At 40.7% G+C, this 20,667-nt stretch overlaps 2 long non-coding RNA genes across 2 annotated transcripts in view; one reads left to right on the forward strand and one right to left on the reverse strand.

Moving 5' to 3' along the window:
* LOC147243891 (uncharacterized) overlaps positions 1 to 14,490 on the reverse strand; it is a 29,017-nt gene extending 14,527 nt beyond the window's left edge. The window contains exons 1-2 of the long non-coding RNA XR_015110318.1: positions 14,009 to 14,490; positions 13,793 to 13,920 (exon numbers count right to left, since the gene is read on the reverse strand). This is a non-coding gene — a long non-coding RNA (uncharacterized LOC147243891). The remainder of the gene's footprint in view (positions 1 to 13,792; positions 13,921 to 14,008) is intronic.
* A 1,709-nt stretch (positions 14,491 to 16,199) lies between these two features.
* LOC147243892 (uncharacterized) lies at positions 16,200 to 17,826 on the forward strand. Its single transcript, XR_015110435.1, has 3 exons — positions 16,200 to 16,309; positions 16,502 to 16,560; positions 17,519 to 17,826. It is a non-coding gene; the product is annotated as an uncharacterized LOC147243892 (long non-coding RNA).
* Positions 17,827 to 20,667: the final 2,841 nt, after the last annotated feature.

Here is a 20,667-nt window from a genome sequence, read left to right on the forward strand (position 1 = left end):
TTTTCAGACTCGGCTTTCTTTCCTTCTCCTCCCTCTTCTTTTCCTATGTCACTTCCTAACCTCATCCTCCTCTGCTGTTATGTCAAACACCATCTAGCAGCTATGGCGATGATGTCAGCTCAACTCAGAGGTGACCTCATTCCACTGCGCCAGTGCGGAAGGTGTATAAATTATTTCCCGTATGTTTGACCTCATGGTCCTTGATGGCTAATGGGACTTAAATCTCTTACAAGAAAACAATGGCGGAGTTTGTTTTTGTTAAAGCTTGAACGGTAGCATTACCAGTCCTCTTATAAGACAATGACTGGGTAGTAAGGGCATACGCGCTAATAGGCAGAGGATGTGAGGGTGAGTAGCCAATGCTATTTCAGTCCAAGCAGGGATAACTGGCTGGACTGTGAGACAGCCGGAAGCACAGTAATGGTCAGTGTCTCCTGAGGGTCTCGGGGGTGAGGTCAACGCTTGAAGCTGTGCCTCTGCTTCTCAGGCAGGCAGGAAAGGCATCAGAGGGGGAGGGGCAGACGGTCGGGTGGAGGGATGAGGACATGGAAACAGTAAAGGGAAACTGTGTGAGTGTGTGTAAGCACTGGTTGCATCGCACACACTTGTATACACCTGCATGAGAACACACACACACATTATATATATATATATATATATATATACACACACATATATATATATATATATATATATATATATATATATATATATATATATATATATATAATATGATCTAGCAACTGAAGGGTTGCTGGTTTGATCCTCACTTCCCCCAGTTACCATGCTGAAGTATCCTTGAGCAAGATACTGGGCCCCTAACTGCTCCTGATGGCCCTGTGACGGACTGGCAGTCCCCCCCCGCAACCCTTAATGTATAAGCAGTATAAAAAAATTGATGGATACACATATATATACATACAGTGGGGCAAAAAAGTATTTGGCAGCTGATTCTGCAAGTTGTCCCACTTTAAAAGATCTGGAAGGTCTGAAATGTTCATCATTGGTACACTTCAACTGTGAGAGACAGAATGTAAAAAAAAAAAAAAAAAATCAAGGAAATCAAATTGTATGATTTTCAAAGAATTTATTTGTGTCATGGTGCCCATTTTGGCCCATTCTTCCATGCAGATCTTCTCGAGAGCTGTGATGTTTTGGAGCTGTCGCTGGGCAACACAGACTTTCAACTCCCTCCACAGATTCTCTGTTGGATTGAGGTTCGGAGACTGGCTTGGCCACTCCAGGACCTTGAAATGATTTTTCGCAGCCACTCCTTTGTTGGCCGGGTGGTCTGTTTGGGATCATCGTCATGCTGGAAGATCCAGCCATCCTCAGTGCTCACTACTGGAAGGAGGTGTTTGCCCAAATTCTTAAGATAGATGGCCCCATTCATTCTTTCCTGAACACAGATCAGTCGTCCTGTCCCCTTTGTAGAAAAGGAGCCCCAAAGCATAATGTTTCCACCCCCATGCTTCACACTGGGTATGGTGTTCTTTGGAGGCAACTCAGAATTCTTCCCCCTCATATGGCAAGTGGCGTTTATACCAAAGAGTTCCATTTCGGTCTCATCTGACCACATGACATTCTCCCAATCCTCCTCTGGATCATCCAGATGGTCCCTGGCAAACTTCAGACGGGCCTGGACGTGTGCTGGCTTAAGCAGGGGGACCTTTCGAGCGCTGCAGGAGTTAAATCCATGACGATGTTGTGTGTTACAAATAGTAACCTTTGTTACTGTGGTCCCAGCTCTCTTCAGGTCATTGCCCAGTTCCCCCTGTGTAGTTCTGGGCTGTTTCCTCACTGTTTTCAAGATCATTTGTACCCCAGGAGGTGAGATGTTGCATGGAGCCCCAGGTCGAGGGAGATTGTCAGTGATCTTGTATTTATTTCCATTTTCTAATAGTTGCTCCAACAGATGGTCTCTTCTCACCAAGCTGCTTGTCTACTGTATACTAGCTCATCCTAGTGTTGTGCAGGTGTACAATCTTGTCCCAGGTGTCCTTGGACAGCTCTTTGGTCTTGGCCATGGTGGAGGGGTTGCAGTCTGACTGTTTAAGGGTGTGGACAGGTGTCTTCTATACAGATAACAAGCTCAAACAGGCGTCATTAATCCAGGTAAGGAGTGGAGGAGAGAAGAGCTTCTTAATAAAGAAGTAAGAGGTCTGTGAGGGCCAGAATTCTTGCTTGTTTGTACAGTAGGTGCTAAATACTCATTTTCTGCTCCATTATACAAATAAATTCTTTGAAAATTATACAATGTGATTTCCTGGATTTTTTTTTTTAACATTCTGTCTCTCACAGTTGAAGTGTACCAATGATGAACATTACAGACCTCTCTTTTTAAGTGGGACAACTTGCAGAATCCGTGGCTGCCAAATACTTTTTTGCCCCACTGTATGTATATGTATATATATATATATATATAATATATGTGTGTGTGTGTGTGTGTGTACATATATAAAATCTATACACACACACACACACACACATATATATATCCATTAATTTCATTTTGTAATGTAATTTTTTTCATACCTTTAAAAGTAATCTCTTCTGCCTAAACACACCTGGATTCTTCAGTCCTTTCATTACTTTGCTATTGTAATCATATCTTTAATAATTAAAAGGTGGTCATCAATACAGATAAATAAATAAATAACATTTAATTACTTATTTTTAGCAATGACAATTTCCAAGTTAACACAAGTAAAAAGACAAACAACAACACTAATAATATAAACTGAACGCTTTGAGTCAAGAAATAATGAAATCATGGAACAAGGACAGGACACACACACATGCGCATGTGCACACACACCAGTCATTTTCTAATCTAAAGAGGTCATCAGATACACAACCTTCTCATCTCTGCCATCAGTTTGTGACTCAGACACGAAGTGGAAAGGCCTCTCTCACAATGGCCTGACAGCCTACCCACAGTATACCGACCCAGATACTTTAACCCTTTCCACCTGGGAAAAAAATGCAGTGGAGATTGTACTTCTCAGGAAAAAAAAAAGTGTACATTCTAACTGGGGTAGCTTGTGCAGGTCGACGCCCACATCGCCTGCTTCTATATTCTCCCCTCTCCTTTACTGTTCTATAATAGTCACGCACCCACCTACTCATCCACTGTTTCCTGCAGGGGAGGCAACAGAACACAGATGGAAAGGTACAGTATATAAGAATTAATATTACAGATGTGTAGAACGTGTGGAGCTTGATTGAAGAGAAGATATCTGCTCAGACAGGCTTCATTACTAGAAGTATGTCGTTATTTGTTTAGCCTTGTACCGTGTTCATCATACACATTTTATAGCATGTCAGAATGTTTAATAAAGTATGCTGCATGCAGTTTATGAAGAACGGAAATCTTATGGGGGAAATTTGGAATATTACAGTTTAACAACATGCAATGGAACAAAAAAAACTGCAATTAGAGATACGTAGAAGACAAAATAAGGTCTTCATTATTGTCTTTGTAAGAAGAATACCCTGGACTGAATTATTTTTACATTTTTCTATGTGATCCAGCCCATCAAAATGAATGCAGAGGTCCAATCACACTCTGGGTTGATGTGTGTGTGTGTATGTGTGTGTGTGTGTGTGTGTGTGTGTGTGTGTGTGTGTGTGTATGTGTGTGTGAGACATAGTGTGTTTACAGCTATTTACTGGGGTAGTTAAAGGCCCAGGAGGGATTTTGGTGGTCCCAGTGTGGCCTTTTGTGCCGTTGGCCAGAGGCTAATGCCCAAGGAAGTAATCTGATTAGAGTTTATTCACACAACACAATACAGCAGCTACAAGGAGCAGAGCAGCCACAACCAGAACAACCACACAAGTGTAGCGACCAAACTGCTATAACCTGTCAAATGATGAGCAAACTTGCAGAAATTAAAGGACAATTACCCTTGTGTTATTTAAGGGATTAACTATATATATATATATATATATATATATATATATATATATATATATATATATATATATATATATATATATATATATATATATATATATGATTAAAGCAGTTTATTTCAGTAGAATCCTGCAAAACATGAGCGGATATACTCTGCAATCTTTAAGTTTCATTACTGCTATCAAGGTTATGTCTGAGCAGTTGGGGAATCTCACCTGATCTGTACTGGCTGAATGGGTCGAAAATGGGAGATGATATATTCAACACCTTTTCTTGACATTTCTAACACATTTTGGATGATGTGAAGAGAACGGATCTCACATCCAATTATGTACATATTGTGAATTTTAAGAAATGGACTTTAACTATCTTTTTATTTGTATTTTGTTTTTGTTGGTATTTATTTTCGCTTTTGTTCCACAGGAATCAAGAAATCTTTTTTTTTTAACAAATAGAAGTATAAAAACCCTTCATCACTTTTCAATGCACACAAATTCAATACAACCTTCTTTTCAACCGACATAGAAAGTCAGCCATCATGATTAGTGAAAGACATTCACAGGCCAGTAGCAGCTGAGGTGAAGAATATAAATATGGCTTACAAAATAAGTGTATCCCAATGCCAGAACAACTCCAGCAACTGCTTTCTCCTAACAATAAATTCTTCTCTCCTAATATAAAAGTGTGATTTCATGTTTTCTTTCTCTAATAAAAATCAGACCTCGCCACTTATTTTCTTCGCCGCCCTTTCATAGTGTCTCTCACTTCCAACTCGCCCATCATTTGTAAATCTTCTGCCATGCTCCACACTATCCCCTCTCAAACATTGCCTCTCCTTAGGCAGCCCCCATCTGTTTCGGCATTTGCAGCAACAGTATACACACAGCAGTCTAAGTTATCCTTGAAAATATTGGACTTTAAAAACAACAACAAAAAAATTGTATTATGACAGAGTTGTCAGTCTCAGTTTTCCAATTTAGTTGTGTTTTTTTTTTTTTTTTTTTTCCCCACCTCATTATTCACCCTTGGCATCGCACACCAAGACAGAAAGTACAGCCCATCAGCTGCTGGTCACTGCTCTTTCCCATGATGTCCCTTCCTTCCTTCCTTTGTCCTCAGCTTGATGCCTCTTCTCTCCTCTTACAAACACACACACACACACACACATGCACACCGTTGCTTTTCTCACTCACGCTAAAATCATCCACCGGTACTCTTATTTCTCATTATTACCCCTGTTTGACATAAACGCAGGCTGAAATCATACAGATGTCCTGAAGCTTGTTTATTATTCTCTTCATTCAATTTCCACTTATTCATTTTCTAAAATTTGTTTTCTTCTTCTGTGAATTGACCTCCTCCATATCCTGAGAGTCTCTTCTACATTCCAGCTGTTATTGTTTCTCCTCTGTTAGATTTTGACAGTATTGGTGTGTTACTTGACCGGTTTGAGGAAAGAGTTCTGTTCTCTGACATTTCTGCTAAGGTGATATCTGCTCCCTTATGCCCCTCTGAAACTGGCACGACTGCTCCATTTATGCAAACTGAAAAGAATTTATGTGAACACAACAGAGTTGTTAACATATTGGCAGGAAAAGTCAATGTACTGCAGGTGAAGCTGACCCAGTTTTGTGACTGTAGGGGGGTGTAACTTGTGTTAAAGTTTGGAAAAGGTGTTTTAAACTTCAGTGCATATGATATTCTCCGGTACACAAACACACACATAGGTATTTCTCACACACTGGAGCAGATTTTTAACCCTTGTCCATATTGTCGATTCGTATGGAACCCCAGAGTGGCTGTATGAGAGAAACAATAACATTTTTATGACGACAAGACACAATATGGCTTCATCTGTGCATTTTTAAAAACACCTTTGGGCTCAGTGAAAGGCAAAGGGGAACACCATGTTTCCATGTGTCAGGTAGTGAAATGGAAACGTAACAAATGGTCTCATTCCCTCTCTCCTCGGTGCTCGCCATGTCTTCATAGTGCTGAAATTGCGCAGTGGGTAACAACATCCACTTTTCATTTGTATTCATAGCCTTAATGACAGCAGTAATGACAAATAAAAGCTAAGTAATGTGCTCCATAATTGTTACATGTCTTGTCTCTGATCATAATATGTGATAAAAAGGTGAGTGTAAATACACAGGGAGGAAGGTCTGGTGTGTGGAATAGCTACAACTCAGGGCTTGGAGTTAAAACGTGGGAAGTTGTGACCTCAAATTCATTAAAGTTGAGGTATTAATTATATCTCATAGCCATAATTAATCAAACCGTGACACATATTATGTTTTCTGGCCACGAGTTAATCGCAGAGATGGAACTTGGCACCAAAGGAAATGTGGAAACAAGTTATATCTTGAGACCACAAATTAATCGCAGTGTCAGAACGCATCATATTTTGTGGCCACAAGTTAATCAAAGGAACTAATTAATCAAAGAATAGAAATAAGTTACATCTTGTGGCAAGAAAAAAATGCGATTTTTTTTTTTCTTTTTGACTACTCAGGTGTTCCGTAGATTATCGTATACTCAAATGATGAATTCTCAGATTTTGGAGCATGCAATCACATTCAATCATATTTAGCATTTTCGACCATGGTATGTACATCGATACTGGCTATGAAGGCAAGTTTACCACACATACCTCGCCACATTATCCTGAAGCCTCATTTGTGTTAGAGCAGGAGCAGTGCTATTTTTACATAAAAGCATTTGTCTATCACTGATGCTTCGTTAACCTGCTGTACCTTTGTGACTGTGCATGGATGCATGAAAGAAGGTTCACACAGTTACAAGGGTATAGGTGCACCTCACCATGCAGAGAGAGAGAGAGAGAATGTGTCTCTCAGTGAGTCTCTATTCTTTTATCTTGCACCTTAATCAGAGGAAATACCGTATCACCACCCGTCCATGTCCTGCAATGTATGCATTCGTCATTTGGTCCTGTGTGATAGCAACTTTATCAGAATTCGCAGTCAAAGAGTGTCGCTGCCTCTTTTCTTTTTCAGATTGTTATTCAAGATAACCCCCGATACAAATGTGGCCTATGAAAGTACTGACTGAAAACCACAAAGTGATGCACACGAATGTCACATTCTGTCAGCACTTTCTAATTGTTCAGACAATAATAGTTATATTAATAAAAGTCACTGTCAAAGTCAGATGGAGTTTTCACAGCTGAATGGTGTAAAGCAGCGGTTCTGGAACATTCAACCTCCACAAGATGTGAAGTTTTGGCTAACTCGTACACCTGCTGAAAAAGGAAGTATTACTGTATCAGACACAGAAAGTGTGTGTATTATACGAAGAGATGACAGCTTTCCTAACAGTTTTCAGGCTCATAAACCACCTCATATTTCATCAGAAATCAACTGACATGATCCAGCACCTCCGCAGGCTAGCACTGCTAATGTTAACGCTAGCTCTGTCAGACGTGGTACCGGCGTGTGGCTGTTGGGAAAGGTTGTTTCAGCGCATAAATATTTGATAAATCAAGGCAACATATTGGGTGCTAAAGGGCCTTATTTTTCCCATCCCAGGAGTAACTAGACATACTGGGGACACATCTCCAGTAGACCTGCCAGTTTATCGAGGGGGAGTGGAAATGACAATCATGGATTGTCTTTTATTTTTTAGCATTTCCCCTGACATGCTAACATACACCTCTGAATCATGAATGAGGACTATATACATCATATGAGTAGTAATTAAACAAATAATCAGTCTTTAAAATCACAAATTCTGCTTTGGTGCACAAATTTAAGTACATTTTTATGTATTCTATGTTGTTTAACTACAAATAGTTGCAGAGAGTGCATGTATGAGGGAGAGGACTGGAAAGCATACAGAGTAATATCTCTGCTGCAAATGATATGTTTATAATTAGTGCATACCTGAGGTGCTGGAAGCCCACCTATGACCTGGACCTGACAATATAAGATAATCATCAAACTTGACTTGGGTAAAAAAAAAAACTACCAGACTGAAATGAGCTTTGTGCAAGCTGTCTGTCACGCTAATTATAAGGTTAAATATACTGTATTACACTCCAGTATACCAAGCCATAAGCTCATGTCATCACTCTCTTAAACCTCCATGTAAAACTGATAACAAGCCCAGAAGGTAAGTACACTGTTGGGTGTTCAAAAAACACAACCATCTGCGATGCAGTTTCCTCTCCACCTCCCCCAGTTCACACACGTCTTGCAACACAACTGTAAAACAGTTGGTTTTCCTTCTGTACATGTGAAAATGAGGGCGATCGATTGAGCCGGAGCTGTGCGCAGGGAGATGTTGACGGTACGGCTGAGGCCCTGAGCGAGTTGTTGATCGGTCAGCAGGTCACACACCCACCCACTCCTCATTTCCTATAGTGCACTGCTGACATGGCAGAGGTGAGGTTTACAGTTAAAACTTATCTTCATTATCTGCAACTTATTGGTTTCGGTGATATTTATACACGTGTATTCATGCGTTCGCTGTTTCACAGTTGTCACCACCACCTGGGTCCGTTGCATATATGTCGCCACACTGCAGCAGGCTTCATATTAATGAAGTTCTCTGTTCTTGAATCACACATTCCTTTATTTGTGTGATACGAGTATGTAACAGAAAACACAGGCTGACAGGCGATTTAATGTATGAGCTGAGAAACAAATTACTTACCCAGAAGAAAAAGGCAGTTTATTGAGTCATTCACTGTAATGTCTAGAACACTTCTATTATCTATTTAATACGGCATGGAATCTCTCTTTGTCTGAATGTTCCTCAGTTATTTCCAACAAACATCTGATGTCAGGGTCAGCTTAATTCCTGGGGACCCAAGGAAGTGTGTGTGGGTGCAATTTGGACACTCGATATGTTTAATATACATGAACCTTGAACGAAGTACAGTAATGCTTCAGCCTTCAATTTATTTAAAATAAGAACATGAGTATTTAGCCTGTTCTTTATATCATCTGTGTATTTTCACTCGGACTTCAAATCACCTGTATTCATCTATCGATGCACTGAAGTAGCAGCCAGGGGCCAAGCAATTGTTCTGAACAGCAGTGGACCAGTAATTAGAAAGGCAAAACATCTAAAATACAGATCTTCTTTATTCTAAACTTAGAACAGACGAACCCCTCTGCCCTTTTCCACCTTCCAGAGTTTGAGGCACAACAAGTGATGTCCCTTGTCCAGATACACTGACAGCATTTTTCTTGGCCGACTCTAATTTCCTTGTTTTTGTTTTGTTAATGGGACATTGTACAGATTTTCTGCCGATTCCAATTTTCTGTGGAAGAACTACACTTGACAGAATATAAAAACATAAAAATCAACTTTTCTTCAATGACAACTTTTTATTTTCATAATTACAGAAAATATAACTATTATAGTTTCCCCCAAAATTGAAAATTGCTGATTTTTTTGTTGCCTCCTGATCTGTGTATTTCTATCACTTACACGTAAAGTTTGTGTCTATATTTTGCCATTTCCAGGTCTATTTTAGCAATCAGGAGCCTGCACAGTGTTTGTTTGGTTTTTTTAATTGACCTGTTATACTATTTGTTTGGAGATTTCCTGTCTGGCTCAAGCTGTCTGTGCACATTGACGCACTGTCTGTCAAAAATAGACGCGCCGTGGCAAGTGACAGGTTAGGAAATCAGGAAAAATGTGGCAATAGCCAGCTGGTCAATCCAAAAACTATCCGATTCCTGTCCCTGGCCGGGAAATCGGTGCATCCCTGGTTCCTTGTCATGTTTTTTGTCTCTTTTTTTTGTGCTACTGGAGGAAGTGAAACCTGAAAATGGCTTAAGGACAAATAACAAAAGCGTACCCGCAGTTGTTTCTTGTCATGCCTGAAAAGAGAGAGTTGTATCAGTTGTGTTTGGCAGCTTCAGGGCTGCTACTCTTCAGATATTTACCATGAAGCTGGCGTCAAGCACTGAAGCTGCTTTGAGCTGTCTCACTGAAATGTACATAAATTGGAGAAATTTCCTAATTTTGTCAATGAAAGCCCGACAATAATAATAACAGCAACAACAGTGGGACTGGTTAGCTCATGTTTAAACTAATGACAAGCAGAGGACAAACACTGAGTTGGTGTGAGCTGTTGTTGTGTGAGTCACCTACCCTGTTCTTGTGGATGACTTTTTCTTTTTCATCGCTGAGTCATTGTTTCATACAAATGGCCAAAGGGATTATTTATACAGTAAATGGGATCAACACATGAAGTGTTAAAATGATAGTGGACGCTAAATATGATTCTAATGAAGAGCTTTTGATTTGAATGTACTGTAACTTGAAGAATGGGTCTTCCGACACATCTGCACCTGTTTTCTTTCGGTGACATTTTGGTCAAAATTCAGAGTTGTTGACACTCTCAGCTGTTATGATTAAATCACAGACCGTGTAAATAGACTGTAAAATCGTGTTTTTTCAACATCTTGAACTGAAAGCAAAAATATTTCCCGAAAGGGACAAAAGGAGAAGGCAGGTCGAATGTAGGTAAGAGTACATAAAATGAAGAAGAGCTATATGTACGTATGTATGTATGGATGGATAGATGGAGGGAGGAGAGAGTGATGGAGAGAAAAGGAGAGAGGGATGAAGATGAAGTGTGAGTTTGGCTCAGTGAGAGCAGCTGTATAGAGGACACTGTGGGTGGAAGTGGTAGAGTCGTGGGTGAGCTCAGAGTTTAACTGCCAACCCTCTCTAGTCTCACAAACTGTCCGTCACACACTCACACAGTCATTTACATACATACAGCCTCACTTCTACGTACACACACATACACACACACTCTCGATTGCAGAGTTTTTAGCTTGACGATCTACAAAACTCACTTCGCATTTAGACAGGATAGGAATCCATCTTTCTGTGTACCCTGGCTGGGTGCTACATTGTTCGAAACAAGTAACAGTTATGGCATCGTCGGGCCGTAAAAGTGCAGTTGCGTGCTTTTTAAAAATACATTTTGAAAAATTTGGCACCACACAAAAGCGTTGGTTTGACTGGGGTGAGAGTGCATGGGTGGGGTGGGGGTTTTGCGCAGCATACAGCCATTTTCGCTGATGCATGTAGTCAATTGTAGGTTGCCGAGACTTCGACTATGATAAATAATGAGAGCAGCGAATCCTGAAATAGAGTTACCCCCCCCAATCCCCCCCCCCCCCTTGTCCCTGTGGTCCGCTCTTGTGAAGCTCCCGTCCGGCCGTGACTTTTCCAAGTGATCCCCTCCCTGCTGCCTCCTCCGTTATGGTTAGCATGCTGGCTAAATCTGTAGCCGTGCGTCTGTAATTAGGCTTCGCCTTTGCTGGATTGAGTGCTACACACTGGCAGCTGGCAGACTGGGGCAGTGCACACACACACACACACACACAAACGCACACACACACACACACAGTGACATGCATGTAGCATGTGGCGCACATTTTGTCTCGTGTAATAGAGGGTATGCCAGGACAGTGTGACAGTTCCAATGCAGGGTAAAGTGCATCTCACCTCCACCATCCTCTGCCTCTTTATTATCAACATCATCATCATCATCTAAATTTATATCTTTCAAAATTCATTTTTCCCTCTTCCTTTTCCTCATATACCCCCCACCCTCCCTCCCACTCTTCCTTATCTCCGCCATTATTTTTTTATCCTCCCTGAACTCTATCTATCATTGCCACTTCTCTTCTCACCTCTTCCCCTGCTCAACCCATCCCAGTGCTGTTGAGTGTAGAGTGGGCAGGTTGACCTGGCAACATTTAAAAACCATGGTAGTTATGAGAGCTTTTTACTTCAAGCTATATATACTATCAAAAACAGGGAGGAAAAAAAAAAAAGAATACGTGTGATGTTACCTCAGCTCTATTGCCGCCCAGTGAGGGGGCTCCAGCACAAGGCAGCATGCACATGCAGAAGCACATGTTCATACACCTGCGGGTGTGTGTGGAACTATTGTGCGTTAGGTCAAACAGCGTTCTCATGTTGCACACAAACACATTTGTTAGGTCTGTTTCACTCAGCCTTAAAGCAGTCACACAGTAAACACTGGGATTGACCGTCATGGCAAAAGTTTGGAAAAACTGTCAAGGAAATGACAAAAAACATATGGGTATTTTCAAATTAACTATTTAGTATGATAATTAATGTAGAAACATATACTATATACTGTTAAAAATGATGAAAGTAAAAAAAAAAAAAAAAATCAAAAACAACTGAGTGCAAATAACGTCTTCACTAATATAGCACCAGATAGAAGAATATGCTTCACTTGTGTGTGTGTGTGTGTGTGTGTGTGTGTGTTTAAGTTGACCTCACAGGAAGAGATTTTAGAATTTAATAACTATGTCTTAGCTGGAAACAAACTATTTATTGTCATACCTCATCCCACTGAATATTATTATTCTAAAGTCAAACTGGAATGAAATGACTTTGCAAGCCAAGAAAGAATAAAATGAGGAACTGTTACACCCAATAAAAGACAAATATCTTGCCCAAACGATCATGAACTGCTGTTTAAATAAAATATTTCCTGTCCTTTCAGCACTGTGTGTTTTTCCCTCTCACTAGCATGGCATGTTACCCATAACTTTTGTGGCCTCTAACTGCCTGCTTGTTTCTGACAAGGGCCTCTGATTCCCTGTTGAGATGAAAGGCACAGAGGCCAGTCATTTGTGTCAACGTGTGGTTTCATCAAGCCTGCCAGGATGCTCTCGAGCTTCACTGGTCCCTGTAGTCACATGCCCCACCATGGGCATAGCTATTTTAGCTGCTCTGAACTGCAAAACCCACAATCCTCCACTGACCAGCGCCCTCTCCTCTCTGCTGGCCATAATAATTATGCGGATATTGATAGACTAGAGGGATTATTATCATTCACTAAATATACTTTTATATTGCATGTGACTGACTCCATTTGAAAACAGTAAACAAGTAATCATGGAGTGACTAAGTGTATTTAGAAACAAAGAATGTAATTTTTTCTTCTTTTGAGAGACTGCTGAATTTTAAAAAAAAATTACTTCTTCACTCTAGGTTGATACAGTTATTGTACAATCAGCCACCTGCTATGCCGACGGAGGTCAACTCTATAAATCCTCATTCGTTTGACCTGAAATAATTCCCTCTTAATACAGCCAGGCTTTGCCAAAGTTAGTCAGTCTTGCCCCTGATGAACCAGCATTGTTCGCTGCTTGATATGAGAAATTTCTATATTACTGTATGTTTTAATGTGGCAGATTTATTAAATGTGTATTGCCATAGAAACAAAAAGTCATTTGTCTTCTATTGTTGTTTTTCTTTGATGGAATGGGCAGTATTTTGTCTTTGAGAGTTCTCAGCCATTTAATTTCCATGTGATGTCCTTTAATAGGCAGTACTTTGTTTTAATGACGTTAAAGTGGGATCGCCATCCAAAAATTGCAGCTGCAACAGAACTTTAAGGGAATTATCAAAGAAAATGAGAATTCATGCACATTTGTATCCACTACTGTTATGCAAATGTTATGCAATATACGCCTACATATGTGTTGTTTTTCTTTGACAATTTAAACATTTACACATTGATAAGTAAACAGATAACATGGTCCAACTGAGATTTTGTAAAGGTGCCATTAAATGACGACTCAGCTGGATATTTCAAATATTTAGCAAAAGAGTGAAACAAAACTAAACTTTACAATGAGACCATGAGACCACAACTATTTTGATGCTTAACGACACGAATAGGCCAAAAGAAAACTCTTGAGTCAGAAAAAAATATGATTAAAAAAACCTCTAAATTCTTGAGCATCAAGCCAATCTAAGTTCTAGTTCTAGCAGTGAGGAGCTATTACTTTAGCATCAGCTAACTCATCCATCTACAGCGCTAACGATAAGCTAACGTACCTCTGTTTCACACCTGAGCTCTGTGGTTTGCTCCAGACAATCCCTGGTGTGTTTCGGCTGAGAGTCCAGTTCATTTGGGCTGGTGTGAAAGCTCATCCCCACTCTGCTCCGTTCCACACGAGCAAACACTGTTCAAAGAGGGGTGTGTTTGAGGTGTAAAAGGAAACAGACCGATTATAAGAAATGGGGCAAAAGATAATAATTTCATTGACTCACACTTATGGCTGATGATGCTGGAAGACGGTGAGAAGGGACAGAGGCGAGGAGGATAAAGTGGGTGAGATTTCATGCTTTAAGAGCATAACAAGGAGTAAAAAGGCAATGAAAAACTATGATATAACAACGCTGGAAAGGTGTGGCTACAAATGCTGGGGTTGTGTGAGTGGACAGTGAGAAGGTTAATCACATAAACTCACATGAATGTGGAATAAATTTAAAAAGCTTCAACTGAAATGTTTCCCAGTGGTTTGAAGACAGTGTTTTAGACACAATGTCATTAAAGACGTTTCTGGAGTTCAGGCGGCCATTCTGTTCTGACCTCGTTTGTTTACTGTGCTTGGCCGGCTTGATGAAATGACAGTGTGGTAGCAAATCTGGCCAAAACAAAAATGCAAATATGTTGCAACTTCTCCTCTGAAACTACAGAAAGTGACCTTGGTTGACTTAGATTTATTGGATTCTCTGTAAATCCTGCAATACCTGGAGCTGCACCACTGTCCTCAGCTTACAACAGTGTGGCTAGTACAGTCCAGATAGCTGCAACTAATTGGTAGTGCAGGTGCTGAGTTCTGATGTGTTCTGGCCAAGTTTAAATACTAAGACAGTTGAGTTGAAACAATCAACCCTTTCTGATTCTCCATGTAACAAGCTGTTGTGTCACATCTAGACAAGGCGAGTGAATCTGCTGAGACCCATAGATGGATGCTGTTGCTGTTTAAGGGCCCTGCTGAGAAAACCACAATAGAATGATGGCAGGTATGAAGACCCGCTGATAGCAAGCACCTTAATCTTTAAAGCTGGCAGTGGAGAAGTCTGATATCTTGTACCACATCCTGTCAACCTCACATCATCAGGCCTCAATGACATCGCTGTCAAAACATCACAAAAATAAGCAGAACAGAATGATGTGGGCCAGCTAGAAAAGATGAAGCCATGGAATCCTGTTTACATGTCCTGATTATTGAAACAATTTTCTTAAAATTGTCTTTCCAGTGAAACAGTCACACTGCTTGTCCCTCCCTGATGGCGTTATTGCCCACCCAAAGCTCTCCCACCTCCTCTCTCAGTGGGTCAGCTGGGCCCAGGGTGTGTGGGATGTTGCTGTATGTTTAGGGAGAGGGAAACTGTGTGAAAACTGTGTAGGAGAGGCTAAGAAAAACACTACGGCCTGGCAGCAATGTTGTAGGGAGTGGAGGATGAGGAGGAGATCAGGGGGTGCAAGGGAGGGGAAGGTTGGAGGGGGTTGGGGGGGGTTGGGGGGGTGGCGAGGGGGAGAGGACTGCATGGGTATGGGTATGACGAAGGGGAATGTAGGAGTTTGTGTGTGTGGGGGGGGGTGGGGGTGGCAGCTGAGGTAATATCTCTGGGAGTGTGGTTAGATCATATTCTTTTCCTTGTCTTCTCATGCAGTGGGTGGGGTTGGCTGGAAGTGAGGGTGGGGATGGAGTGAAGGGGGGGGGGGTGTAGGAAGGGATGAAACTGGGTGGAGGGGGTTGAGAGACGGGCACTGCTAGCAGTTCTCAGCCAAGCAGAGTGTTCCGCCTCGGAAGTGGCAAGACTGGTTCACATGTGTTCTTTTCCATCTTTTTTGACAATACCCTGTCATTTTGCCTCGTAATGGTTCCCCCAAATTGTTGAGTAATTTGTTAATTACATTAAAATTTGAGGTCTGTCTTTTTTTTTGCCATGTAAGGGAAGAAAAAAACATTCAGAACCAAAATGAAATGTCAAGCAGACAGGCACCTACAAGCTGGCTGCGATCACAGTAATTAAGTTTCTCCTTTTTTTTTCTCAAAGTGTTATTCAGGCTGTAGTAGAAGAATACTCAGAATACATTTTACTGAGTACAGATGTTGTTTTTAAATGCATGGCTCTGCATTTGTTGGTCCACCACTTTTATGAAATAACTGAAAGCAATACTTGGCTCAAAAAGTGGATCTTGCCTTTCAAGTACTCACAAATAAATGTAATCAAGATGTTTATTCACCACTTGATGACTCATGTATGCAGAAAAGAGCTGGCCACGCAAATCTGGCACTAAGCTAACGGTGCCCCGTGGCTATCAGCTGCAAACAACACCGAAACTGTCCGCAAATGGGTGTTAATGCATGCTTACAAGCGTGAGCAATTTGGTTGAGCTGAACGCGCTAGCTGGTTTTATTCCACGCAACCATGAACAAACACCGCACTGGAATGGTTCTAGTTAGCTTGTAGGTTAAATCAAAGTACTTGTGACTCACCGAGCGTACGGCTGGATGACAATGTGGATTATATGTGACAGTTTTGCTGTTGTTTGTTGTAAGTGGTCATGCGGCACCGTTAGCTCCAATCTAAGTATACATAGCTGGCTCTTTCTGCATTCTAGATGTGTATATAAAAGTGATGCAGTCATTGTGTACTCAAGACATTTATTTGGGAGTAAAAAATACACTCTTTGGGTGAAATACTGCTTTAACCTCATTTGGATAGACTGTAATGCATTTTTTCCAGATTTTCCATGTTACCTGAGGATGAAACTTTCAGACTTTCCCCTACTCGGCTAACAGCAGGTAACAACTTTTGCTTCCCCTCGAAAATATTTCAAGAAGAACTCTTCGTTCGATTGCAAAATATATCTGCATTTGCTTTAATGTTCTTGGTATGATATTTGCTGTCACGTTGTGGAGGTTTGCCAGTGTAGTGTCAGATTTTATACAAAGGTGGATTTCAGTTCAGGAGCTGCAAAGAAAAAAAATCAAGCTTTTCACGCTTTGTTTGAATGTTTCCTTGATTTAGTGTTTGCTACACTGCCAGGAATATAAATGTAAAGAGAACAGTTATGTTCCCTGCAAGCAGAACATGTACAGTCTTTGTGGGCTCATTTGATGGAAATGTACTGTACAATATCATGGAAAAGAGGTGCAGTGTTGGCTATCTATGAATACATGATGGGCACTTCTGGCCTTGTTCCTGCTGGCGCTGGATTTCTCCAACTGCTTGCAACTCATAGCAACTCCAATTGCAAATATCCTCCCTTCAAGACTAAACAATTAAACATTACATGAGCAAAACCAAAGTACCCTTAGGCTTTTAGAAGGGGTTCCTGAGACTTGATGACCTTTATAATGCATTTTGTGGTCAGTGGTCATAAACGAAGATCAGGTGACATTGTCTCTGTGAGTCGTTACGAACTGAGTCGGGTTTCCGTCTCAATGTTGCACAAATTTAACTTAATTTCTCGAAAATGTAAAAAAAGAAAGAAAAAGAAAGAGTTGTATGTCATGTGTGTTCCATCTATGTTAAAATGAACAGTCTGGCCATTTAGATAAACAGCTGGTACCACTCAAAAGATCGCACAAGAGGAGGGTGCAACAAGATCAGATAAGATGTGAACGTGCTCAGTATGTCTCGCCTACACTGGAGGGAGAAGAATTCATTGATATACATCGACTTCAGAAGGCGTCTCAATGTCAATTCCGTCTGCCAGCAAATTTAAGAATGCTTTAAAAGCTGCTGTGTTTCCTTAAGATGGATACCACCCAGGAAAAGAAGGCCCAAGACTGTGGCACCAGGTGGTTTAGAACCAAAGATGCAATGGAAAGAATTCTTTGCAGCCGTCCATCTGATGGGGGATGAAGAGGAGTGACTGAGGAATCCTCACAATACGAGTCAAAGCTCCTGTTACTGCTTCCCGGTTTTCAACCGTGCACCTGAGATAAGAGCTAAAGTTAACAAATGAAGTGACCAGAGTGAACAGCAGGCCTATCAGCTTTAAAGCTGTGTTTTCGCTCAATTTATCCTGAGTTAATCTCCCTCATAGTTGCTCACATGTTAAGTTCCAAGAACTTGAATAAATACATTGTATCAAATGTGCTGTGATAAATTGAGAAGTGCATTCATTTTCTGCAGAAACATACCGATGAACATGTTTGAGTTCGATGTCACATGTAACGTGTCTTGGTATTTCCATCATTTTTAATTCTCACTTTTGATGAAGAAGATAAAGAATCTGTCTAGATGTTTTGCTTGGCTGTGTTAGCCCTGAAAGCTGTGTGCTTCCCTGCCGTAGCCTCACTTCCTTATCGCGAGTGGCGCTTCTGCCTATTCATCAAGACTTGGGTCAAGTTTAGTTGAGATATTTAGGACAGTCTGCTGCTAAGAGCCGCAGCATTAAGTGATGGAATGTATGATTAGGATCGTTCGAGGCATCCTCTCTCATAGATGTTTTACTTTTTTTAAATTCATGACCCCACACTGCCTCTAAGATTTAAGGCACACTGCTTCGGGGCCCTTCTGGTGCTGCCACCATAAATTGGTTGTATAAATACTATATAGTACAGGTTTGAACAAATGATGAATGCTAGACTGCTTGTCTCAGGCAGGAAGCAAAACCTGAAGGTGATTTGTAATTCCGTGCTCCTGACATCTATTTGTCTAAATTCAAAAGTCTTTTCGAGCTTGGGTGATTGGTACTTACATGGAGTATATAATTGCTGGCTCATTAGTGTAGCGGCCATGTGAACGTTTAACTGGAGGAGAGAATTAGCTCAGCATACACACATTTACAGCACGGACTCACGAGAAGCCTGAAACTACCTTTCAATGTGTTGTAACTGAACGTCTACCGATACAAAATCTGCTGCGGTTCTCTAGTTTACCCCCCCCCCCCCCCCCTTTCACATCTCTGCTGGAGCAGGAAATTTAGATGAGATGGAACATCCCTCGCTTCACCTTTTAAAACATTTCTTCTTGATTTTAGATTCCTCAAGAGCGTTAGCAGCCCCTGACAACAACTCAGACTTACAGTAACGAGTTCAAAAGCAGACAGAAGAAGAAGCCTGAAAACTGGACCCTGACAATAACTCGCCTCTCTTCACTCACAGAGGAGGTGGAGGTGGACAAGGAGGTGGTTGATATTTGCCGGGAATCAGGCCATGTATGTTTGAACCTTTGCAAGCAAAAAGAGCTGTTGCTAATGCTGGTGGTGTTGATGCAAACTGACACCTCCCACACACACCTACACACCCCTGACCCATGTTACTGCTCCTATTACCTTAATGGACCGTTTTTTTTTTACTCTTCGTGGTTTTTTTGTTTGTTTGTTTGTTGTTTTTTTTGTTTGGATGAAAGGTGGACATTTACATGACAACTGACAGATCACAACAAATATGGAGGAGGCTAGTATAGAAGATTTTTTGTGCTTTTCTGGCAGTCTTCAGTGGGTTTTTGATCATTTGAATATGGAAAAATTATATATATATTTTTTTAACATTTCAAGCTAGTGAACTCATGCATTGTGTTCTAAATTAAAATCACCTTCAGTATCAAAAGAAGACTTGAAGAATGTCTGCATTGTTAAGTGATTATTTTAGTAGTTATCTTTGACATATTTTTGCCTCAAATCTTTAAATTCGGGGAGTTATCCTGAAAGAGCAATGACTTGTGTCCATGTACGTTACCATGTCACCATATCTTGTGTTGTGATTCAATCATGCCGGTGTTGTTTGAGTCCACAGGTTAAAACATGTCAGCCGGGGGATCTTTAATTACTACTTTTTTAGTTACTTAAATACTTAGTTCCTTATAAATGTGTGGACAGTAAAATCTGGCCAACACCACGAATGTTGTTCATTAAAAATCAACAACATGAAAACACGGCTTGGGAGCTGATTCAGGTCTATCTGACAGATTTGGTGGATAAGATGGCAACACCCACTCCGCAGGTGGCAGGATGAGAGCAACAACAGCATGTGGGTGTAACTCCATCGTCTTTGTGTACTGGAAGCTTTTTTCCCTCTTTATTGCATTCAGTGGTATTCTCTTTACTTTTTCTCTTTGCAAAAAAACAACTAGTTAGCACATGTAGATGTAATTAAAAACCCCAATTTTAATCAGTGTCAAGGGGAGAGTGTGATGTTTATGCATGCCATAGACCGAAATTGTTAATTGAAAAAAGTGAATTTGCTCAACATGATTCACCTTTAATTTAGCAAGATTTTTTTTTCCTTTTTTTTCTTTCTTTTTTTTCCCACTGTCGCTCTGCCCTTGATGCGTCTCCTCCCGCTTTGGTTTCTGAGAAAGCTCCAGTAATTAACAAGGTTGTGGTCAACGGATTTATGTTAATGAATGTGAATCGTATCATGTTTTTCTAAGCAGCTATGAGCCAAAGTTTGGGATAATCTAAAATAAAAAAAAACCAAAACAACATGGTTGGACTTTATGTGAGCTTTATATGGATTCAAACTTTAATGTTTGGTCTCATAGATCACAGCTTCCTACATGGACATCTTATTACTTGTTGTACTGTATGCGCCGGGGCTTACCTTCGCCCGTTCCCCCTTTCACATCATGTAAACAAGGCTTAGAATGAGATATGAACTAAAGTGCACTTTCATGATGTTAATGTGACTTTGTTCCGTTGTGAACAGGATGTCAGAATGTTCCACAGCTGTATTCTAGTTAGTAAGTTCCAGTTTCGTAAGTGCCTTAAACCTCTTTTTAAAGATTTCCCTGGTCGCTCTGAAGTCATAACCCCAAGCGGGTTTAAAGCTGTATTACTAGATATTCAACGTTTTTGCCAACAAGGGGAGTTAAACAATGTACTTCCCACTGGTTGACACACACCACAAGCAACAGGACAGAGGATGATCAAGTCTTCGCTGGGTGTGTACTTTACC

Source organism: Aulostomus chinensis, chromosome 19, assembly GCF_037954235.1.
Source record: "Aulostomus chinensis isolate RoL2024-O1b breed Wild chromosome 19, RoL_Achi_v1.0, whole genome shotgun sequence".
Classification (NCBI taxonomy): Eukaryota; Metazoa; Chordata; class Actinopteri; order Syngnathiformes; family Aulostomidae; genus Aulostomus; species Aulostomus chinensis.